This window comes from Microtus ochrogaster, chromosome 18 (assembly GCF_000317375.1).
Source record: "Microtus ochrogaster isolate Prairie Vole_2 chromosome 18, MicOch1.0, whole genome shotgun sequence".
Classification (NCBI taxonomy): domain Eukaryota; kingdom Metazoa; phylum Chordata; class Mammalia; order Rodentia; family Cricetidae; genus Microtus; species Microtus ochrogaster.
In genome coordinates, this window is record NC_022020.1 from 58,332,145 (window position 1) to 58,357,742 (window position 25,598).

The 25,598-nt window shown below is 48.7% G+C and overlaps 1 protein-coding gene across 3 annotated transcripts in view; it reads right to left on the minus strand.

Moving 5' to 3' along the window:
- The window catches only part of Mapk4 (mitogen-activated protein kinase 4), a 129,848-nt gene that overhangs the window by 14,554 nt on the left and 89,696 nt on the right, over window positions 1-25,598 (minus strand). The gene's annotated exons all lie outside the window — the stretch shown is intronic.

Sequence of the window (25,598 nt, forward strand, 5' to 3'; positions counted from 1 at the left end):
AGACATCTAGCTGGTGGTCCTTGGAGAACTAGTTACTCGCTGGCTCCCTAATCACATGTCTTGGAGTCCCAGAGGTGATCTCTTGGGGATAGCTAGGAAAGGGAAACGAGTGAAACTTCATTTCCCCTTCTGACCTCAGGATGTCCTTTAGATGGCTAAAAGATGCCCATCTTTGGCCTCCATGCCTGACTTGCAGAGCCAGAAGCTGCTTCTCACTCTCCTCATATCCGCTGGCTGGATGTTCTCAGACATGTGGTCCTACCTGGATAAAACACCTGAGACAGTGCCATCTCTGAGCTCCTCGGTCTGTCACCCCACCCATCCCCAAGACCATCAGGTGACTCTCATGGGGAACAGCTCTGGTTTGTTCCACAAATGCTCCTTCCTTGCCCAGTCTCTGTGTATCTCTCTGGCAGCATCACTAAAGACTCTGAAGAACTGGCAAAAGGGATGAGCACCACCCTTGGGCGGTCTGAACCCCGTCTAACGAGAAGGTTCTGTGGGACTCATTGGCTCTTCTTTCAGAACACACTCAACCTCATGCTCACTTCCACTTCCTACTTTCCAAGATGGGAGGGGAGGCTCTCTAGGGGTGACAGCGCTCATGGTTTGCCTCATTTTAAAAAGGAAGAGTGAGTATAATTATAGTAGTTTCACTTTTAAAAAGTCAGGTTGATTGAGATGTAATTTTTATAGAGGATAATTTGCCCTTTCCGTGTGTGGTTCTATGAGGTGCCCTTTCCCCTAACTTTTATTTTATAGGTTTATAGGTATGGGTGTTTTGCCTACATGTATGTAGGAGCTCCACATATGTGCAGTGTCCTGAGGGACCAGAAGAGGACATAGGATCCTCCTGGACTGTTACAAAGAGTTAGAAAGGGTTGCAAGCCACCGTGTAGGTACTGGGAATTGAACCTGGATCCTCTGGAAGGATAGCCAGTGATCTGAACCACTGACCCATCTCTTTAGTCCCCTTCTGTGAGTTGTGTCAAGGGAGCCTCTACTTTTCTAGTCTTGGTATTTCATAGCTCAGTTATCCCCAACAATTCCATCACATCTCCTTTTGGTCATTTCTAGCCCCAAGCATTGGCAACCATTGTTTTCTGTTCCCCTGAATTTTTGTATTTTTCAACTTTATTTGTTTGTTGACAAAGTCTTACCATTGAAGCCTTCTATGAAGGCTGGCCTTGAACCCCTGTTCTTATTTTTTTATTTATATGTGCACAACTTTTTGCCTGCATGTATATTTATGTGCATAAATATAAATATATTTATGAGTAAAAGCCTGTTGCCCTTGAAAACTAGAAGAAGGCACAAACCCCCCAAGAACTGGAGTTCCAGACAGTTGTGAGCCACCGGTTGGGAACCGAATCCACATTCTCTTAACCTACTCAACCGCCCCAGCCCCAGCCTCCAACTCTTGAATCTGCGGCCTCTGCCTTCCGAGTGCTGATATCACAAGCATGCTTCATGCACCAGCTGTCTCCTGGACTTACTTCAAACATGACACCATAGAAGTGAAACCAGTTTGTGGCCTTTTGAGTCTGACTCTCTGCACTTAGAACAGGACAGACACCTTGCCGTGTGTACAGTAGCTTCCTGTAATTCTATAAATCACAGGGATAAGCCAAAGCGTTCGGAGCGCTTCACTTCTGTGTGGCTCGGTTACAGAGCAAGAATGGCTTGGTTCTCTTTCCTAGCCAGAGGGTGGGACTGACAGAGGTGGCTTGAGAGTTGTCACCAAGAAGTCGATAGGCAGGCTCGGACTGAATGTTCTGGAAGTAATCCACCTTTCTGTAGAGCCTAGGGCTGGAGAAAACGGAGGACATAGAACTTCCTTCAGAAACACCTCCTCCCTTACACGGCAAGACTGCTCACAGGCCACAATTTTGAACTAGATTGTGATACAAGCTAAGACAGTTCTTTACTTTTCAAGGAAAACAACAACCCACTGGATTAGTGATAACCTCACTACAGTTATTTCCTTATGGATGCTGGTCCTCCAAGGTCTTTACAAGAAAAGATAAATAGGGGTGCACTGAGAAGCTAGAGGACACGGAGGATTTGGGAAGTCAGTGTGTATCCTAAGTTCTGTACCAAGAGAAGGCCTGGAACAAATAGGGACTCCACTCCTGGGTCTAGGGGCTGAACACTGGGGCCTGGCTGGACAAACCCTAGTGACGTGATTGGAGGAAGCCTAGTGACGTGATTGGAGGGTGGAGTAGTTCGTGACATCATACTGATGCTTTGAATCCAAAAGAGGAGTGATGGTTGAGTAGGTTGGAGTGACATTCAGAATTTTCTAGGAAAAGAAAACCTACAACTATCTAGGCACGGGGCTTGGTTTGTCAGCAGGAGGGCTCATAAATCAGTGAGAGGGAGGCCCTCCACTGGCCTCTCTGTGCTGCCTGTGGCTCCATCAGTATGAAGCCTGTCATCAGGGCTCAGAGTTGTCTTCTTGGGTGCAGGGGATGCGCACTGAGAGGCAGCGCATGCAGAGAGCACAATTCTGCAGGCAGGGGTCACAGGCAGGGATCTCCATAAGACTGTGAAGCATTGCTGCTCCGAGAAGATTAGCAGCCCCCACGCTCAGGCAGTTCTCCCTGACCCCCTCGCGGTATACAGAGGGCAGGGCTGGTGATGCTTCAGATGGTCTCACCTGCTGCTCTCCCTTCCTTTGGTGGCCAAGAAGGACTCCAGAGGCACAATGGGGGAGCAGGGATGGTAGCTGGATACAGTCTGTCCTTCTGCAGCTGTTCCCACCAGGCTATTTTGCTGCCTTTTTGTATAGAATCCATAGAAGGTTTTGCTTTCAATGGCTTCAAAGTGTTTGGGAAGTGATCTAGCAGCAGCTGCCCTGCACAGAGTGTAATTGTGGCCCCAGTTGACAGAAGGTATAATTAAAGCTCTGAGTGTTCCCTTCCCACGGGGAGCAGGGGGCAGCCCTCCCTGCTGCCTGTGTAGGGACCCAGAATAGTTTAGATCCATATTACTCTAGCAGCAGGGGCTGTCACTACCCCAGCAAGCTACACTGGGCAGGTGGGTACCAGGTCTGCCTGCCTGCTCACCCCTCCATGTCTCCCCTGCTCTAGCCTACCAAACCCTTTAATGGCTAGGTGGCCACTAATTCCTTACAGGTGTGAGTGAGTAGGATCCCTTCTCCAGGAATAAAACCTCAGTCACCTCCACTGTGTGGGCATGTTGGCAGGAGGGGTTGTTTCTCCTCCTGAGTGGATGTTTAATGTGGCCACCACTCCCAGGCCAGGATGTAAGGGGTTCAAATGGCTTCTCTTCCTGAGAAGTTTCCAGAATGCCTTCTGGGAACCCAACATGGGCCATTTCCCAGGGGAGATATATAGAGTATCATGTGGTGAGAATGATGAAATATTAATATGAAAAGGATGACCAGGAAATCACCATGGTTACTATGGAGATGGGACATATGCTGTGTCCAGCCTCAAGTCAGTGTTTTATGGAATCCTTCCCCAGCCTCTGTGTGTGTGTGTGTGTGTGTGTGTGTGTAGGCAACGGTTGATGTCAGGTGTCTTCCTCTCTTGATTTTCATTTTGTTTTGTGAGACAGGTTTCTCAGTGAACCCAAAACTCACCAAGTGTGCTAGGCCAGCTGGCCACGAGACCCTTAAAGCACAGGACTGACTTAGAGATGCATGCTGCTATACCGGGCTTCTTGACATGAGTGCTGGGCATCCGAACTCAGGTCTTCATACATGTCTAGCAGGCACTTTATCCACAGAGTCATCTCCCCAGCCACTCCTACCCCAGCCTTGGTTGTAACTCTTCTTGGAAGTGGAATAGCCTACCCAGGCTCTACCTGGTTGGTATCTATACACAGGGACTGCCCTGGAGACACGTGCCATCCAGGGGAGAGGTACAGGCAACAGTTAAACTGTACTTCAGGAGTGAAGGAGGCCAGAGAATGCCCTGAACACACTTCCTTCAGGGGGGGGGGCGGGCATACACATGTTCCCGGGAGATCTAGGAGGAGAAACTAGGTCAAACCCCAAGAGAAGTGTCACTTTCAGCCTCAGGGTTGGGGGTGGTGGCAATGGACTGTGGCGGATATGGATGTGGAGGAAATGTGATCCTTGCAGGGCTTGGGTTCACAGGAGCCATCCTTGTGGACGGGCTGGGGAAATCAGAAGCCTGGCACAAAGGCAGAACAAGATGGGCACATGTAGTCTACAGGACACAGAGGGGTGGCATGAGGGCCACACTCAGACACTTAAGGCTGCCATCTGAGGAGCTGCTTGTCTCTGAGGTGCACAGAGGGGCTGGAGCTGAGCGTGACATCTGTGCTCTGGTAACACTCGCTAATGGCGATCCAGTTCCGTCAACTCGTGTCCTAACTGCTCTATATGGATCAACTCTCTCTGTGCTCACAATGCCATTTGAGGGTCAGGGCTCTCCTAACAGTCATCTCAGGAAGGACACAGGACCAGAAAGGACAAGCCACGCGGGTTGCGCGTGGCAGAGCTAAGATTTAGCCCTGGCTTGTAATCTGCAGAGGAGCTCCATTGCCCCTTCCATAAAAGACTGCAATGACAGTTCATGTGGGCACTGGGCTCTCAGGACAGGTACAGAATCCAAACACAGAACAGACAGCTTCAAGAAGGCGTGCACCAATACTGTGCCTTTAGTGAATGTCCTGAAGCAAGGCTCCTCAGACTCTGGGGTACACCAAATCACCTGGAGACCTTGATTGATTAAATGCAGATTCTATTTCTCAACTCTACAAGCTGATCCTGACGTCACCTGCCTCGGGGGGTGGGAGCCCTCTCTTGGGCTAGCAACTCTCTTAATACTTTGTCTTTAAAACAACAAAGTGTAACTTTGGGGTATCAGTTCTCTCCGACCATGTAGGTTCCAGAGATTGAACTCGGATAACCAGACTAGACAGCGAGCAGCTAGACTCACTGATAGATCTTGCTTCTGCCTCTCCTCGCCTCTGCTTCCTTTAAATGTATTTTTTAAATTTGTAGACAATTTCATATATATATATATTTATATTATTTTGTTCATTTTACTCCCTATTTCCCTCTCTCACCCCCTCTTCCTCTTCTTCCAAGTCTCCTCCCTTCATGTCTTCTTTTTAATGGCCCGCTGAGTTTAATCAGGGATGCTTGCATGAGCAAGCGTTGAGTTATTTATTGGAGCATAGACAATTTATTAACAGCCATATCACTAAAGAAAATGTCTCCCCTCTCTCAGCACCTTAACCAAAAGCGCGAGCCCCGCCCCCATATTTGCGAAAGGATGTTGATAGGCCCTATCTCGTGCAGATCTCGTTGTCTAGGTAACCCTGGCTGCAGTGAGTGAGTTTACGTGTGCCATGGTCAGGCCATATGCAGAAGACAGCATTTCACGGCACCCCTCCCCGCCCTCTGGCTCTTACATTCTCTGTGCCCCCTTCTTTCGAAGTGCCCTCTGGCACTGGAAGAAGTGGGACAGAAGCGTCATTTAGGCTGAGCACTTTCGTCGATCTCTCACCCTGAGCTGACTAGGAACCGATGACTAGCTTTGCTAACAGGCTAGGGGCACTTCTGCAACGCAGCAGCAGACGGACCCATTTCAGAGGTTAAGTCTTTGCTGTGGGTCCTCATCCAAAGAAGAGCAGCAGGCTCCCAGCACCCCTGCTTAGGCAGAAACCTGTGGCTTCCTTGTCCATAGCCCTTCTCGTTCTAAAGGTATGACTCGTGTTTGTGCTGGCATGACGTCATCTGAAGCATGCTAGAACCCTTCTGAACTAACAGCACACGCACATTCCTGGGCAGGAATAGATCTGCACAGATCTGAGCCAGTATGCTAGAGAGATACTCACATCGGGTTTACTTGCTGCACTACTCACGATAGCCAGGACGCCAGCCTAGATGGAACCAGCCTAGATGGCCATCAGCAGGGAAACTAATAAAGACAATGCGATAGCCTCGGCCATAAAGAAGAATAAAATTAGGGCTGGAGAGACGGATCGGATAGTGAAGCGCTTAACGCGTGTGAGCATGAGGACATAACACCAGGACACAAGTTTAATTCCCAGAACCAACATGAAAACTGCAGCCACACAGCTGTATCCCCAGCACTGGGGAGCCTGGAGACAGATGGATCCTCGGGGCTCAGGCCAGACAACCCAGCCTGCATGGTGACCTCCAGACCAGTGAGAGACCCTGTCTCAAAAGCAAAAAAACCAGAAAACAGAGTGGGTGGTGCTTACAGAACAACACTGTTCTCTGGTTTCTCCTGGTGTAGCTCTCTTTATCTCGTGTATACACACATTCACACACACACACACACACACACACACACACACACACACACACACACTCACACGTATAGCACAAAAGCAACCATTTGAGGAGAGGTGGAAGCCCAACGAGGCAGAGGAGAGAGATGGGGGGCAGTGGGGGCTACCGTCTTGACAAGGAAAGCATCGCAGCTAGAGCGGGTTGGTCTGCGCTGGTGGGGGATGCACTGTGGTGGCATCTCATGTGGCAGCCATTAGAGATCAGAGCTGGACTGGACGCAGTGTCCTTTGCTGGCATTCTTTGTCTCTTGAGACAGGATCTCTTCCAGAACCTGGAGCTGGGTTAGTAGCCAGCTGGCCCCTGAGACCCTCCTCTCTGCCCCCACAGGGAGTGGAGGATGTCCTGAGTGAATGTGTGGTGTTGAGATGGGCATGGCTGTGGCAAGGGCCCTAGCCTCGGTCCCGTGGGAAATGGCAAAGCCTGCCACCATACTTTGGGTGAGGCCCAGAGGGGTCATGGAGCCTTCTGGTTCATGTGAATGTTAACAATGTATGCAGAAAATGTGTCTGCCATAGCCCCCCATCCCCGCAGATGTGTATGGCTTGAAGGCTGCCCACCTACAGAGATTGCTCCCACTGTGGTTAGCTAAACCTGTATCCTTGATCCAGCTGCTGGAGCCTCCCAGGTTCTCTCTGCATTAGTCAACAGCTCCCCTGCCCTTTCTCTTCCTTTCTGGAGGGAGGGTCTTGCCATGTAGCCCAGGCTGGCCTGCGAGTGGATATTGTACTTACACACTCTCCAGCTGAGCCTGCTTCAACAGCAGTCTCTTAGGAGAGGGCGCCTGCTGGACCACAGCGATGAGTTTTTAATGAGCCAGGCTTCCAGAAAATGTCTCTCTTTAGGAAGAGCCAGAAACTGCCAGGCCATAAATAAATAATGTTGGTCTCACTGACTTTTAAGCGCAAATCTGTGGAGCAGGGACTCTCAAGCCTGCTGCAGGTTAAAAGTACCTGGGGAATTAAGAAAAGAAAGTCCTGCTTTCCAGGCCCCCTGCCACATCAACGACATCAGAGTCCCTGGGGTGAGATCCAGGCATCAATAATTGTTAAGTGTCCCCTGTGGACTCCAGCGTGCAGTCATATTTGAGAAGCGGGGTCTCTCTGAGAGATCTTGAGTTCACTGGCGTTGGGAAGGTAAGCAGCAATTTCATAGTCCCTAATTAGCGCCGTTTGCTATTTCTAGCTCCGCTCAGGATGAACCAAGTCCCTGAACAGCGAGACAGCTTTTCCACACAGCTGATCCTGGGGAGACCACAATCTAGAAAATAACTCATCAAACGGCAGCGAGGATTGAGAACTTCGGGTGCGCCAGGCACGGTGCCCAGTGTTGCTTTCTTATTGGTGTATTTCATTATCAAAGTGGCCCAAGGGAGTCTAGGGAGCTGAATGGTGTGGCCAAGGTCAAACTCAGCAATGATTTGCAGAGTGGAGACATGATGCCGGCAGGGAACAAAACAGAGTCCGTGTAATAGGAGTGTGCATTTTAGTAGGAAAGGCAGCTGAGCGGTCACATGTATAACATGTTCACGGAGAGAAGTATGGGAAGGAAAACCAGAACCAAACACGGGAAGGACATGGGGCGAGTGGTCTGGGGCAGCAGCTAGCACAAGGGTGCATCTGAGTACAGATCGGGTTATCATGGGGTCACCTGGGAGAACGTCAGAGACCCTGACCTCTGAGCGGAAGTCTCACCTTTCTGTCGTCTTCTCCTAACCCAAAGGAGGCAGCAAGCTTGCTTTGCCCCCTCCCGCCTGCCAGTCTTCTGCTCAGGCCCCTCACTGACACGCAGTAATTAGGTTCTGGGAACATCTGGGGGGAGGAGGGAAGTCTCGCTGACTGAGCAATTGCTAGGCACCGAAAGGAGTTGACAGCAGCAGTTGACAGCTCATTTCCTGAGGATCCCCAGCACTCAAGAGGCTGAGGCAGGAGGATGATGAGTTTGAGGCTTGTTTAGGCTACATAAGTGCAATTTATAGCAGCCTGATCCCTCAGCTGTCAGTTTTAACAGTAGGGGGAAAGCAGGTAGGGAGCCCTAAGGGTAGATTTTAGCTGTTTCAGCTCAGCTTCTCCAGAACGCCATCTACAGGGTGGTTGCTCACTTAGCCTTCGAGTGATGAAGCACAGACGGTAAGCTAAAGGAATGGTGGTTATGCCCCAGATTGCCTGTTTGAAATTCTTGCTAAATGATAGTCCCAAACCAAAGTTAATGCCAGGAATCGATCACCAGTTAAAAGGGAGCTGTTCAGAAGCCAAACCCCACAGGACACAGGCAGTGCTTCTGTTCAAGTGAGGGCCCTGCGATCTCGGCACTGCGGAGTGCTGTAGACTCCCATGTCGCTGGACTGCGGCACTACAATGTGCCAGCTGGGTCCTCTAGGCTGCTGACCTGTCTTCGGTCAGCCCTGCTGCCAGACTCTGAATTTTACCAAACACCATCACCCCCAACTCAGAAAGACAGAAACTATCATTCCCAAAGCACTTTTGAGCAGCTAGAGCAATAACGAGGACACATTGGCGGGTGCTGACCGTGGGCTGGCCACCGCTCTCAGCTCTCCCTGCTCTCTCTTGTCTCTCCATCGCTGCTGCCCTTGCTCCGCAGAGGAGGCAGCTGAGGTCACAGTAGCAACATCACAAGTCTCTCATTAACTGTAGTGCTGGAGGCTAGGGCAGAAAACAGAAGGATTCCCAGAGCTCCCTGACCAGCTAGTGTAGCCAATCCATGAGCCCCAGATTCAGAGTCCCTGTCTCAAAAAATAAGGTGGAGCGAGATAGGAGACACTTGGTGTTAATGTACATGTATGTATGCTTGCTTGCATGCTTGCACACACACATGCATGCCCTAATCATCACCATCGTAAACAAACATGCCTCCCCAAACCCAGCCTTGTTTCGGGATATTTGTTTACACTGTGTGAAGAGGTGTCACTGTGATTGGTTTAATAAAAAGGTGAACAGCCAATAGCTAGGCAGGAGAGGTTAGTTGGGACTTCCGGAAAGAGGAACTCGGGGATAAATCTAGCTGCAAAAGAGATGCCAGCGAGACACAGAGGGAAGTATATATGGGATGGAGGAGAGGCAGAGGGCCTCGTGGCAGAACATAGATTAGTAGAAGCAGGTCAATTAAAGTTATAAAAGCTAGGTGGCAACAAGCCAAAGCTAAAAGTCATAACTCATAATTAATAATAGGTCTATGTGTCATTATTTGGGAGCTGGCTGTCCAAAGAAAGTCTAAGAGAAAGGGCCAGGTGGGACCAGGTTTGGGAATCTTTTAAAAATACCAAATTGTGAATATAAAATTAGGTATGAAAATGAATGTTTATTTTGAATCAAAGAAGTAATGGCAACAAATTACAAAAAAGTTGGCAGATACCGCAAATATCACAGAATTCATGAAAATCACATTTCCACTAATTAGCCGCTTGCTTGGCAAATGGCAGGTAGCAAATGTGTGCACATAATTTTTAATTATCTTTTCTATGGGAATTTTGTAATATAATTTCCCACAGAAAGAATTTAAAGCAGCACTTGGAAGATAATTGAAAAAGATAATATGGTCTCTTCCTCCAGAATGGATGAGACTACAGTATGGTTGCGATTGAAGACATCTCTCAAGTTCAAAACTAGATACTGGTAGATTTTAGACATGTGCAGGACGATTATCAAATATGGGGTAAATATGAAATATCCTTTTGCCTAAGAATTGTAAGATTTGGGGGCATTTTGGAGACTACTGACACCCACTTGTGGTCCCATGCTCTGAGTCACTGGGTTGGCCTTGTTCCTTTGTTTAATGACCTCCGTGAGTTGATTCAGTGTGTCACAGAGTGTTTGAGGAGGAACTTAATTGGTTAAGTGTTGGCAGTAACTGTAGAGAGAGAGAGGTAACAGAAATCCGTGTAAACACATCCCACTAACTCAGCTAAATGGATTCCTAACTCTGCCTCGCCTTGGGCTCCAGCAAATGCCTGGCTTCGGGAATTCCTTCCAGTGTGGAAGGTAACTGTGTGTGGCCACAAGGTTAGCTTTCACAAACTCCATGGTGAGGAAAAGGGCGAGAGGAGTGGGCAGGGAGGATAGGGAAGCTCCTGTGAGAATTTTTAAGCTAGGAAGGAATGTGAAGATGCATTCTAGAACTTTGAAGTCAGCCACAGGTTCCAGGGGCTTACATGTGGAGACAAATTATCTAGAGGTCTGATCACCTTGGAGAGTTTCCTCAGAGACTGAGGGGTGGGGGTGACTTCAGAGAAGCTGTCATAATTTTGAAAGGGAATTCCTCCCTCCTCACACCAGAAGGTTGGAGAGATTTTGGACACCAGAACATTCTCCCTGGTTACCCACCTTCCTTCTTGGTCCCTCTAGATTCCTTTATCAAGAGCCTAAACCCTGGCATCACTTTCAGAGAACAATGAGAATCACATTCTGCCCCCCTCCCCCCACACCAGAACAGGCAGAGTTCACTCTGCACCTTGCTCCTCCACCAGATGCAATGCGTCTGCAAGGACTTGGCTCCTCAAAAGAAGCCAGAACCAGGGAGCCAAAGACATGGAGCTGTGCTGGTCATTTGGGGGGTGGTTACAGGAGAGGATTCGTGTTTATGAGGCTCCTGCACTCTGATCCTGACTCCTGGCACTGTGATGGTTCCAAAGGAGAATGGCAATCACGGTTTCATGGTTAACCAACAGCACGGCCAAAGAGTTGGGCAGCCCAACTGTAATAGACACAGCTGGTGAGGAGGGTTGTCACTTACTCATTTTTACCCTCCACCTTTCTTTTCCTTTGGAGCCAAGGTCTGTCCCTGAACTGACTCAGTCAGGCTAGCTAGTCGGATGCCCCAGCATTTTTGTCTCTGCCTCTCTGGTGCCAAGACGGTAATAGTGTGCCACCATGTTTGGCTTTTTGCACGGGGGCCAGACATCCAAACTCAGGACTTTATGAATGTGGGTTCATCAGGAACTTCATTAAACCAATTTCTCAACGCCCTGATTGAAAAAAAGTCAAAATTCCTTGCAAATCCTCGTGAATGCCCCTGCTTTTGCTGGAGGCCTGACTCTCGGTTTACTGTGTAAAAGTTTTCAGCATGATTATTTTTCCCCCCTGGCAGGACTTGGCTCCCATCTCAATAGTGCATTGGCTATTCCCCTGCCAGATAGAAGGGTCCTCGGATGCTGCAAATCTGTGTTGAGAACACCGGCTTTGGCTCTGGGTTCAAATCCTGTGCCAGCAACTCATTTTCTGGTGACTGACAGCAATGCTCTTAGTCTCTGGCCTGGGTCCGTCATGGGCACAGCAGACTGTAGTTCCTGTGTTGCTGGCTGCCATCAGGACTAGCGGGAAACAGATAGAAGCCCCCAGCCACTTCGGACTCCTTTCTCAGGTCTATTTTGATGGGTTCCTCTATTTTGCTTGTTATGTTGTATTCAAGCTTCTTGACCAGTCTCAACTACTGACCCTCTCTTCTCTCCTCTCCCCAGAGGTCACCCACCACCTTTGCTCTTTGCACATTGTAATTGCCCCTGCCTGGAAGGCAGCTCCCTCTCTGTGCTTATCTAAGTCCTTAGAACCCATAAAGGTCACTTCAAGGGCCAGGTCCTCAGGGAGCTCATCACATAGGGGAAAATGGAATATCTACTGTGTATGTGTGATGTTGACACTCCCACAAGCTCTCTGCCCACTTTGTCTGCTAGGACTGTAGTCTAGACTTTGTCTTAGGAGATCACCTGCCCTGCATCGGACGGAGCAACAGACAATGGAAAGCGTGGCTGCTTGTCTTCAGTCTAAGCCCACTATGAAGTGTTTAACGTAGGGCTGTGTTGGGTGGAGAAGGCACAGGGTGAAAGAGCTGGCTCTGTTAGGAGAATGCCATCTAGAGGTGCACCAGAGGGCTCTCGGTGGGACACTGAGGGCCCAGAATCCCAGCGAGGGGGGGGGCTTGTGACGTGAGGGAGGGGGGCACGTTTGGCTCATGAAAGGGGTCACCAAAGATGCCAAGGACCCTGGGTAGTCTGAGGATGCTGAGTACCTGGGGTGGATGGTGAAGAAGTAAAAGTTTAACACTTGCTTGGTGTGAGGGGTTCCTCGGAAAATGTGAGTCCTGAACACCAAACACACACTGCTTAGAGGTGGGAAGCCGTGTCCTTGCCATAACCCAGGGGCCTCACACAGACCCAGCACGCCAAGTACTATGCTTGAAAATGTCTGGAGGGAAGAGGTTTGTACTTCAGGACAGAAGCCCCGGAGTCAATTTCAGATCACCATTCTCGAGGTCTCTAAGACTGGGAAAGTCTCAGCCATTTGAGGCCTCATTTCTCTCCTCTGTAAAATGGGCCTAATAACACGGGCCCTTCCTGTACTATTGGGAACCAGATGGAAAAACAGGGTAAGGGACATTTGCATGTACTGGGGGCCATGACCATCACAGCACAAATTCTCAACTGGCTTCTTTAAATGCACTGAACATAACTATTTTCTGAAGGGGCAAGATTTGGAACATTGGCTAAAATCTAGATCTTAGTGCAGCTCTGGGAAACACTGTGGAGGAGCACGGGAGAAGGGCCCATAGTCTCTCTCTTCTTGGCCTGGGAGCTGGGCCTGGCAACTCATCTGCTCCTCTGCTCTCTGTCTCCTTACCTGTCAGACAATCTGCTGCCATTTTTCTCTGCTCAGAGTGTCTCTGCTGGTCCCCATTGCTAGATGTGACAAGTGGATAATAAATGTGTGTGTAAGCAGGGCACACTGGATGTAGACTGTGCTGTGCTCTGTTTAGGGCCTTTAAAAAAAAAAAGAAGTGTGTGTGTGTGAGAGAGAGAGAGAGAGAGAGAGAAACTTTTTTCTTGCATTCTGTGTAATGACTTACAGGTGTCGGAAGGCCAGAGGACAGCTTTGAAAAGTCAATTCTTCCTACTATGTGGGACCCTAACAAACTCGGTTTGTTAAGTCTGACAACAAATCACCTCTATGTTGTCACCCTGTGCAGAGTATTTTAACCTTTTCCTGCCTGGAGCTCCTGTCTCTACTCAGGAATATAAAACTTGGACTCCAGCCACCCCTTCAAATAGTTCCTCTCCCGGGGAACCCCATAGGAGGACACTTGGTCAAGCAGGGATGGGCAGAAGCAGGTATTTTTGTCCCAAGTTCCTGAGGCCCAGCTTCTAGCTTATTTTCCTCCTTCAGTTTTCTTTCACATGTCCCTTGGTCTTTCCCATCCAAAGTAAGATCTTGGAGGAGCTCTGGCTTACTGCCTACCCCCTCCAGGCATGGGACAGAGCACTCTGTTTAGCGCTGTAATCCTATATGGTTGATGCTGTTTGCCTTTGATAGGTTAGGAGAGGCAAGCCAAAGAAGGTTCACAGTCCCTCCAACTGCATGGAGTTCCTAAGGAATGGAACTGGGGCATATATCCTCTCAGATGCTTCGGCATTAAACTTCCAGGCTCCTCCCCAGCAAAACCCAAGGAAATCCTCTCTTGTGTACAAGGTCTTATATACATCACCAGGCCAAGGGCAGAGGGGGTCACAAGGGATGAGTGTGGCCCTGCAGGGATGTTCAGGTGAAATACTCACCATCTAGATTATAAAAGACAAGGGCTGTGATTCCTACAGCAAGGACAAAAAGGTTTCTTGAAAAATACAGCCCCGCCTACTGGTAAATACCCAAGGGATCTTTCCCTTTCATAGCAAAAGAAAAAGTTACATTGTAAGTCCAAAATGTCAATGGCTGGCACTAGCCCCTCCCCTTTCTTGAAGTCTAGAGTAGGTTTTGGGAGTAGGTGTGTGTGTGGGGGGGGGTAGAAATGAGAGAGGGGAGAGCAAGGTATGTATGCAGGCACTAAGGTGGAGTGTTGGAAGATATGTCCCATCTGGAGAATGCATGTTTCAGGGAAGTTTGTCTCCATCTGCATGCTCTCTGGGCACATGGAGACCTGACCTCATTGGGCCTTGTTCTATGGTTCCACAGCCCAGAATCTACAATCTCCACTGAACCTTGCTCCCGACTCTTCCAGACACCCAAGGTTCCTAAGGACCCTATACATGCACACTGGGACTTCAGGGAAGTCTTACTTCCCAGAGCAGGTGAATCAAGAGGGCCCAAGCTGGATGGAGGGACACCTTGCACTACAGGGGTGTAGCGGGCACTGGTGGTCTGTTAGCAAAACCAGCTGTGGGTCTGTAACAAGAACAGGTGCCCCACATTTAGCAATGTGATTAAGTATAAACCATGTAGATCTAATCTGTTTAAGCCAGAGCCACATCTGAGAACAGCTATTGTTCAAAAGCATAATTCCACAAAGAACAGATGGTAGGCAAAGCTTTGGTAGCCGTTCAGGGAGTGGGGCAAAGTTCTGGCCACACGAGGGTTAAGAAAAAAAGCCTTTGTCTCAAACCCCGTCGCTCGAAATATCTTTCAAATGTCCTCATTCAATTTCCGGCCTTGGTACATAACACCCCAGGAACAGAATTTAATTTGCTATGACTGAACGGCTTCCTTCACTTGCCGGACTTTCTGAATTTTAGTTTATTATGGCGCAAGCCCACAGGTAGGAACAGGGAACCTTAAATTACATTTGGCAGCTTGGACTATGAAGGTTCAGACTAGAAACCAATTTGAAGTTAAAAGAGAAAATCCAACAATTTCTAAAAAGACTTGTTTTTGTTTTGCTGTTCTTTGCCGCTTTCCACAAAGCTGACTCTGCCATTACCTCAGGCAAGTTACATTTTGGAGTGTTAGGAGCTATGCAAGATGGCCACCATGTTGGCATCTCTCCACCTCCTTTTTTTTCTCCTCTTTCTCTTCCCCTCCCGTCCTCTCCCCTCATTTCCTTTTCTAGAAGTCTCTCTGGGTACATAGCTGAGTTCAGAGTTCTTACCTGGCTGTGACAGCCATGTATCTATGAAACAAGAGTTGATCAAGAGTCCCTAGCATTATTTGTGGATGCTCTTGTTAGGGTTCTGACCTGCTGGGTCTCTGGCAGGACTCACTGGAGGCATCAGACACCTGTCACAGAGACAATGTTCTCTACAGAGCTTGGAGCCGAGGGTCACTGTCTGGAGCCCTGCTTAAGACGTGCTTTAGCCACACTTTTAAACCAGGCATCCTCCCTAAACATAGTCTGGGAGCGGGAAGCACACAGGACTGGCAGTGGCTTCCTGGTTAAGTGATGGGAGACTTTAGCCAATCACCATCTGTTTAGTGTGTGTCCCTCTGGGGCCACAGAAAAACAGATAAAATACCCATGTGCACTTGTTTCTTCCTCTTTGTGTTCCTGCTCTCCTGAATCGCTGGAACCCTGGTTTTGGAAGTTTCCTTTCTTCTGTTTATTAAAGCTAAATATTATTTTAAGTTGGTTTGGTTAATTACAACTTCCGATCGGCCACGCCCCTTCAGTTGAGACACCATAAACTAAAGTAACAACAACAACAAAAAAAAAACCAAGATGGATATTGCTGAAATGGAAACCTGTTTTCTTTTTCTGTTGTGATACTGAAGGTAAAATCCAGGACCTGAGCCTGCCAGGCCAGAGAGCTTTCCCACCAAGCTAGACACCCAGCCTGAAAACATTTACACTTTTGAGGACGGTATAAAGCAAGCGAAGCAACAAGCCCCAGAACTTGGACTTAGAATATATGAAGCCTCTCCAAGTTCTAAATTAATAATATAACCCAATTAAAATAGGCAAAGATCTCTAGATACACAGAGACATGTAAAAGGCTTGTATGCACACCAAGGAGGCTCAGCACCGTTAACCATGGATGGATTCAAACCGCAGTGAAATTCTACTCACACTTGCTGGAGGACTAGGGAAAAATGAAGTTTGAGGTCATGGAGAGAACAAACCCTCACACCTTGTCTATGGGCTACAATGTTGCAATGGAGTCTGATAGGACAGTTCCTCAGCAGAAACACATGATCCAATGATGTCTCTCTATAAAACATGTCCATAGGAGAACGTGCACATGAGCGCCCACGCCAGTATTACTTATAATAGCCCCAAAAGAAAGAACCCAGATGTGTATCAATAGAGGGTTACGAGACAGCTCTGATATAGATTATTATTAGATAATAAAGACAAACGAAGCTCTCATATCTGCTTTACCACTGAATAAATCTGATGGCATTCTGCTGAATGCAGGAAGTTTGACCCAAAAGGTCAAAGGGTCATATTATATGGCTAAGTGAAATATCCAGCAAGGTCGACTCTATGGATACAGAAACATGGGTGGCTGCTTAGAGTAGGTGATGGGAACTTGGGGAAGGAGGTGGCAACCGGGGAATACAGTTATTTTGGGGGGCAATGAAATGTTCTAAAATAAATTCTAGCAATAGATACATGAGTAATTCTAAAAGTCATTCAATTATATGGGGAATAGTATACCATGTTTTAAAAAGTTTACAGACAAATCTGAAGCACAGTCTGACTGCAAGGAAGACCAGAACAGGTGGCTTTCTACCAACCTGCTATGTGCTGGAGCAGGGAGTGCTGGTTCCTCTGTGGGAAATCTATGTTCCCAGGGTCTGGGTCTCAGTAGGTTTCCAGTGGGGACAATGAAGCAGAGAAAGCAGTGTGACAGAACCTGAAGCCACTGCCCGCTCTGACCGGTCACAGCCGGTGTCCACTGTCCACCCTGACCGGTCACAGCCGGTGTCCACTGCCCGCTCTAACCGGTCACTGCCAGTGTCCACTGCCTGCTCTCACTGACCGGTCACAGCCGGTGTCCACTGCCCGCTCTAACCGGTCACTGCCAGTGTCCACTGCCTGCTCTCACTGGTTATTGCCGGTGTCTAGTCTCATGATTTGGCCCAAAGCCTACACATTATTAAGGACTTTGGCTACAATCCCACATGTAACCTTCAAACTAGAACCAGCCTTTAGCCAAACTGCAAAAGTGTTAACATTTAGGGCCTCCTGTTGTGGCCTCCCTATTCATAAACCTAGTACTTCATCAACCCACTGCAACAAGTTCACTCCAAGGTGTTCTCGCTCATTCCCACCCTTCCGCATGCCTTTGTACCCTAGGAGAGAAACAAGGGCGACACACACACACCTCACCCCACTCCCAATTCACCACGAGTGGTAGAAAGTCCGGTGTCTAAGACTCAAGAGTCGCGGCTAAGCAACAGCCACTATCTGTTGGGTACTTTCCTGATGCCTGACAAGACTGCAGATTTCAATTTCACACATCATCTGGTGTCTCCCCCAGTCCAGTAAGCGGACGGAGTGTGGGGATGGAGCCAGCCACAGGCAGGCTCATGGAGGTGCCCACTAACACCTGCTTACTCTACCTGAGGGAGCTGCCCTGCTTCCTGGCAGGGGTTGTGGGGGTGGGGGAACCGTGAAACTTGCTCAGTTTCCTCAGAAGCTGAAGCAGGACTGCCACTCTGGGTGGGCGGGGAGGTAAGGCTTATTATACCAGAGAACATGGCTGAGGGTCAGTTTTCCCAGGCTCCTCTATTCTCTCTGGGTAACTGAAGGATTCGGATTAAACAGGTCTCCCCCCCCCCCCCCCGCATAATGAATACAGTTTCAGTGAACTTACTTTTGTGTCAAATTTCCTGAACGCTCACTGGGAAAACTCATTCTCCCGAAGCCATGCATAGTCTCACCCCTACGATTTGGGGAATTTTGAAACTACAACAAAAATACAAACATCAATTGCCATTAACACCGTGGAGTTTCTATTTGTAGTCTATTTTAAAAATTATTTTAGATTTTTGGGTATGTGTCCGAGTGTCTGTCATGTGCATGAAGGTGGCAGGGGCTGGGGTCCCCTGGAAAGTCAAGCCAGTGCTCTTACCTACCAAGCCCTCTCTTCAGCTCCTGTAGCCTGTTTTTAATGTATATTTCTTATTTTTTCTCAGGTGCTATGATCGTATCCCCTATAAAGTTCTGTGTATTTGTATTTTGGTTTTTTCCAAGACAGGGTCTCCCTGTGTGGCCCTGGCTGTCCTGGAACTCACTCTGTAGACCACGCTGGCTGCAAACGCACTGAGATCCACCTGCCTCTGTCTCCCAAGTGCTGGGATTTAAGGCATGTGCCTCCACCACCTGGCCTGAGCACTGCTTTTTAAATTATGTGTGTGCACGTGGTGCCCACACCATGAGGCTCCTGTGGGAGATGTGTCCTCATCTCCCTTCACCTGGGCTTCAGGGAGCCAGCCCTGCTCCAACGGGGCAAGAAGTTTCCCGCTCTGGGCCATTTGGCTAGTCACTGTCTTACCTTTTAAGTTCATCACTATATAAGGCTTTTCTCTGTGATTCTAAACACCTTTAACACCATTGAAAACAGTTGCGTGACACAGCATTGTGGGGATAAACATGATTTCTTGAAGTTTAAGAGTTTTCACGTATCCATTTTTCTTAAAACAGTAATGTCGGCCAACACCCGTACTGTGCGTGTCTAGGGGCTAAAGTGTTGCAGATGGCCATGCAACTTTATTCTACTTCAGAGGGAGCTTAAATTGTACTGAGGTAGAACACAAGAGATCTGAGAACAGTGCCCCTGAGCCTCAATAAAGAGACTGTTCCTCCTCTAGCCACATCCTCTACATCTTTGTGGACAAGTGTTAAAAATGTGGGTTAAATGGCTAAATAATTACGTAAATGGGTATCTAGTTGTGTGGTTCACAGGCCAGAGGGGCCCGGTGGCCATGAGGCTGGGCCTTTGGCCTAATCTCTTTATGCACATTTTAATTAGTGGTATAGGGGAAGTCCTAGGAGGCAGGTGAAGTCCTTAAATATATTATGAAGCTGTGAAGGACAGAGTTGGATGATAGAATAAAGGTTCACAAAGATCTCTCTGAGCCAAGAAGATGAGCTCTATCAGGAGCAAAGGTCACAACCTGTGCTTGAGCTTAAAAGCAAACAAAAACCCAACCACATAAATTTAAAATAGAGAATATGGAACTAACAAATTAATTGGCCAACAGCCCACTGTGAGCCCTTAGGATGACACACTGGCAAAGAACCCACAGGAGCAGGGATGGGGTGTCGTTTACAGAGCAGAGACTTCACACTCACTCTGGGCGGATGAAATCACTTAGGGTCTATTCTTCACGGAACTTCAGAAAGGTTTTGACAGGAAGATGGGGGTCAGCGAGAGGGCAGGTAGGATGGTGTGGGCCCTGGGCAGTGGACCAGGGACTGAACGTGTGTCTTCTGCTGGGCTTGGTAGTCAGACTGCCTGGGTGACTGTTGTGCCTCAGTGTCCCCATCTGCCGAACGGTAGTGCCTATTACAGACAATCTGAGGATGAGTCATTTAACACCAGCAAGCATCGAGTAACAAGAGACAGAGGGGCCCCAGACTGCAGGGCTGTGGAAGCGACAGGGCAGGGGAGGTTAAATAGTTAAAAGCTGTCCTGAGGAATAGTTAAGCGTCATCCGGAGATGCTGGTACATGAGTCGACCAGCATTTCCTGAGCACGTTTTATGGGTCAGATACTGTGCTAAATGCCAGAAAAATGGGCATGAATGAGATGTGTCCTTAATCCAAGGGTCCCCTGGGGGATCTGGAAGAGGCAAACAGGCCACTCAAGAGTGTGGATAAGAGGAGGGGGCGAGGAGGGCGACTGACTGACTCTCCTGGAGAACTCGATGACTGAGGACATCTGAGACTCTGTAGTTTATATGGGTGTGAGGGAACAGTGTGTGGGACCGGAGCTGTCACTGCTTACGGCATTTCCAGGGGGGCACAATGACAAGTTGGTGTTGTCACTCTGGGTGAGGTGGGGGACTGCAAATTGTGCTCGAGAAAAGCGCTGGTCTCCAACTCAGCTGTATGATCCTGATTTAGATGGGAGCCAGTAAAGTCAGAGAAGGCACGGTTCCCACCCTCAGAACCTTCTGTTTTAGACTGCTGTCCCCAAAAGTCCAACACAGCAAAGGCTGAATAAAAAAGAGCATGTTTCAACTGCTGACAGTTAGACAGCGAAGGAAAATCTTGAAAGTGGCCAGAGGGAAAAGCACATGACATACAGGGGTCTAGCAGCAGGAAGGAAAAACATCTCATCTTTTTGTAAAAACAGTGACAGAAAGCAGAGAGAGAGGGCGTTCTTAACAACGGACAAAAACATGTGAATCTTGAATCCAGGGAACATAAACTTTTAAAATGAGAGGAAAATAAAGATACTTTGTTCCAGTAATAAAGAACTTGCCACCCGCCAGCCTTGTACTCTATGGGATGCTTCTCAGCATCATCAGCAGGCTGAGTGTTCCCGGACTCTGAACCTTTTGTGCTCATCATAGCAGCAGGGAGCCCAGATTGACAGGTGAGTGCCAGGTGGGTGTTCACAGAAGGGAGGTCAGAGGAGGAGCCATGGATTCCCCTGAACCATTTAGTCAGCTGTTTGCTCCCCGGGGACAATCCACCCCCAGGCATACTTGAGAAGCTGAACTTGGACTTGAGGCAGCAGCAATGTATAGACGCTGTGTACCATTTGAGCACGACAAAACAGCACACTGGTTGGTAAATAGCCGGTACCGCAAGCCCCTTTCTCCCTTGCTCAGCCATGCTTGCCAGCAATTTCCCTTTGACTACTCCAGGACCTTACCTCAGGACTCTGAATAGCTTAGTCCTGACTGATCACTGCTTGGGGTGAAGTAATTGTGAAATACCCCCTGGAGCTCGTTGGGGTTGCTTTTGGAAGAGCCTGGGTGTAGTGGGCAGAGAAGGACACCACGAGGCTGAGGTTCCTGTTCCCAGGACTTCCGCAGTGAAGGGGAGCAAGGTGGCCCTGAGAGCCCTGAAAATTAGTTTTCCAAGTTTGCCTGAGCATCCAGACACTTACTCTGCAGGACAGCCTCGGTTCTAATCTCTTCAGTCATATTTTTCCTCCTTAAAAAGGAGACCCCATAGTCTTTTAAATACATCTTTTCAGCTCCACTGATTTGGAATAACATGTTTAATAGCTTAAGAAGAAACTAACCTTCTCCGCTGGCTGGTCCCTTAGCAAGATGTCCTTTTACATGTCCATTTTCCCATGGCCTCTGTGGGTGTCTCGGTCCCCCATGGTACCAGTATGATGGGCCCTAGTCCATTGTGGGGTCCTGGGCGGGTCTTCCCCATCCTCTGCACTGTTTTCCCAGCAGAGACCATCTGGGATATAAGCAAACACTGAGACCCCAAAGGGTGCTCTCCTAATTGCAAAGATGCTCTTAAAGCCACAGATGAGACCATTCTTCCTCTGGTTCAGTTTCCAGAGTTTATGATGTAGGAAGGAAGACACTTTCTGGGTATCTTTTTGGGAAGATGGCAGAGATCATCAAGGGCAGGTAGAACAGATAGGGGAGGAGGCAAGGTGACACTAAACCAGCAACCACGAAGGCAGCCTTGGCTTCCAGTTGTCCCTGGCAGGGTTCCCAGGCTGCAGACTGTGCTTAGTCTTGTGGGCTCCTCCGGGGCCACAAATGAACCACGGCCTTAAACAAACTACAGCAATCTGCCGAGCCTTCAAACACTCGTTCCTATCCAACTGTGAAACCAGCGTTTTGTTTTTCAAATAACATCTTTAAAGTAGTTTACGCCAGAAGGAGAAGTGCGTGTTTTCCAAAAATCACCGTTCATATCTCCCAACTGTTAAAATCAAGCAGAAACACGCAGGGATCCTTTTGTTTAGGATCCCGGTTTGTGCAGCTTTGGGTCAAATGGTGCCATGGGGGAACAAGTGGTTTCCGAAGAAATGCAATTGAGGATCTCCAGAGCTGTGCTGCGTGTGCCTCACGGCCCCACCGTGATCAAGCCCTCCAGTTAAGGTACATGGTCTTCCAGGGCTGGTCTAAGAACTGCAGGGCTGAGCATTATGGGCTGTATCACAAGCACTGGCTTCCATCCACAGGCAAGACACCTCATTTCTTTCCGTCAATGGTTCTTACAGGATCAGGAGCAAGAGATTCCATGGGGCCTACATATGGCTCGACCCGAGCCTCTGAGATGAGAGCCAAGCATCAGCTGATGCTGCTGGCGTGTAACCTCCCTTAGAGACCCCACCAAGCTGGCTGGTTTGTAGGGAACTGCCAGGAGATAGACAGGTGAAGGGAAAGCTTTCTGGTCAAGAATGAGGTAAGAAGCCGGGCGATGGTGGCGCACGCCTTTAATCCCAGCACTCGGGAGGCAGAGAAAGGCGGATCTCTGTGAGTTCGAGACCAGCCTGGGCTACAAGAGCTAGCACCAGGACAGGCTCCAAAGCCACAGAGAAACCCTGTCTCGAAAAACCAAAAAAAAAAAAAAAAAAGAATGAGGTAAGAAGACAGACTAGGAAGTAGCTAGAGGTTTGGGGCTCAAAGCACCAGCCTAGCAGGAAGGGCACAGTTGCTTCAGAGACCTGCCAAAATGGAAGATCTTTTGCTGCCCAAATTCTCATGAGCCTGTTTTCTCCTCCTTTCTCACCTGGGCATTTCCCTCTGTACCCTATGGAAGCTGAGTCTGCAGGTGGTCTTCAGAGGTCCCTGTGCGGGTTTGGAAGGCTCCGGGTGACCCATTCACTCCGACAATGAGGCTCTCAGTGAGTGGATAGATCATGCCTGCTTTCCAGGGAGCTGATAACATTTCCTAGAGTTTACCTAGGGCTCAGTGAAGTCTTAAGCTTTTTTTTTTTTTATCCCTTTGAGATCATTCATCTCCTAATCTGATAAATTCAAAGGAAAACAACATTCGGATCACTCAGCCACCTCTTCTTGACACAAATAACATGGAATAATGAAGTTTGTAGGGGAAGTGAGCGGAAAGGAACTCAAAAATCAGGAATGGATATGTTCTCAGGAAGTGTCACTCAGGAAGTGTCACAACTCTCCCAGGGCCACGCTTCAGCAGATGTAAACTGAGACCTGGTTTCATCATGACATCTACTTGGGCAAGCAGCTCCGTGAGTGGCTTAGTCCCTAGAGCACCTGAAAAAATGTTGCCCCCCCCCCCCTTTCAGCGGATTAATAAGAATCCTAGGAGAGAAGCAGAATGGAAGCTGGGTGTGGGGTGCACACCTGTAACATAGCATGTAGAAGGCTAAGTCAGGAGGATATGGAGTTTGAGGCCAGGGCAGGATACATCAGGAGTCCCAGGCCAAACCCAGCTGTTTAGAGAGTAGTCCACAGAGAAAAAGGAAGCTGCAGCAGAATGGAAATATATGAGAAGTGGGCTTATAAAACTAAACAGAACAATGCAGTCACAAGCTATGCACGGCTCTTCCCCTTCCATCGGTCTACCTGTGAAATGACAGGGAGGGGCAGGGTAGCCATGAAGCCTGCACACGGATCTCTTATTCCAGGCATCATCTAGGGAAGGAAAAGGAACTCTCAACCATGCAGTAAGCTGAATAATGACTGTCACGGTTTGAACCTGAAATGTCCCCTCAGAAGGTCATGTTCTGGGGGCTTTGGGTGGGTCTGTGTCATCTTTTAGGAGGTGGGGAAGGTGGGGCATGGCTGGCAGCAAGTCACTAGTTCTGATGGTTGGTTTGAATTGTCATTTTTGACCCAAACAAGGATCATCTAAGAAGAGAATCTCCATGCGGGGCTGTCTACATCGAGCTGACCAGTGGGGTTGACCTGCAGGGTTGTCTACATTGGATTGGCCTGTGGGACTGTCTACATTGTGTTTCTTTTGGAATCTCCCATAGACCAGCAGAGTGGGTACCGGCCCTAGGAAGGTCCTATAGCAGATGAAGGATGCAGGCGTGGAAGAGACACTGTCTACCCAGGATAAAGATGGAAGGGGGAAGACCACACTGCTACACACTGCTAGGTGGATCATGCATAGCCAAGAGGTCTCTAGCTGGACCACTCTGGCCCTGGACTGGATCAGTATATGGAAAAGGTAAGTCCAGGTAAGTAATGATCCTCTTCAAGAGACACAGTGTTCACAGAGCAGATGGCCTGGTGACACCCTTCTCCAAGGACACTGGCAAGCACAGGTGCACATGATAGGAACACACACATCTCAAGAGTGTGGAGTTCCTTTTCTTGGTTACACTTTCCAGCCATGGAATCTATAAACACATTAGCTTCCTATCCATAAGGTCCTTCCCTCTGACCAGTAAAACAGGCAAAATCAACTGAGGCCCAGATCTCAGAAACCAGTAAGACTCCATTCTGAACAAGAAACATCCCCCCAATAGCATGGGACTCTGCCAGGGAGGGAACAGACCCAGACAAAAATGCCCACAGGTAGAGTGGAAAGTGGTCAGTGCTAGAAGAGAGGAAGGACCGCAAAGGAAGTTCCCACCCAGAATCCAGTGCGCTTCAGGAAGAAGAGCCCTCACTGTGTGTGAGAAGGCCCCAGTTCCTTGGGCTCCTCCCCTCTCAGGCCCTGGGAGCCTCATGCTGTGTTATAAAGCCACTTGTCTGGGTGTCAAATGGCCCATTCGCCCTAAGTGCCTCACAGTATTATGAGGATTAAGTGAGAACTGATTTCAGTGCGCAGTGGATAAATAAAAGCAGCGAGTACAAAGCCTTCCTCATCTTTGGAGGGAGAGGAGGGCAGCAAGCTAAGAACAGAAAATGAATAAGGGCAAATGGCTACAGTAGGTGACGCCTGACTGACCCCGGGATACCAGCCAGGTCAATGTGAACACACACCAGGTTAGTAACTGGCTCCAGTTACTGTCTCTAGCCTCATATAGGCCACCCCCTCTCATTTAAGGAGATGAAATGAGAACACGTGAATTCCTTTGCATGGGGAGAATGAAAAGTCCCACCAGGAAGTGGCAGGAACATGGTAAGCAGAGTCATGTGACCCCCGTCCTTCTGCAGCCCCAGGCCCCTGCACTGTGCTTCAGCTCAGTGTAGTTTTTACCAATTTTTAAGCGATTCTACATTCATGGGTATTTTTGATTCCTATCTACAAGTCAGAGATGCAGAGAGGACACAGCTCTGTCAAAAGTGGGGGAAACTGAGGTTCCAGGGGTGAGAGATTCTTGTCCAAAACAGTGCCATCAATAGGGAGCCCACCTCCTGAACTCCTCACACCGTGGGGTGGCTCATACCATGCCGCATGCCAAGACTTGTTTCAACAATTGAGATTGATGGGAAATGCCTGTAATCCCAACACCAAGGAGGCCAAGACTGATTTGCAATTCAGGCTAGCCTGGGCTACAGAGCTGGACCCTGTTTCCAATAAAACAAAGATGCCACTATGGCAAACCCTGACCCCAGGAGCCATCTTCCTGACAATCCGAAGTCCTCTGCCGACCTCCTCAGGCACACACATGGTGCACAGACATATATGTAGGCAAACACCCATACACATGTATCCAAGATAGAAATGTAGATTCTCTAGATCCATTTCTGTGAGAAAA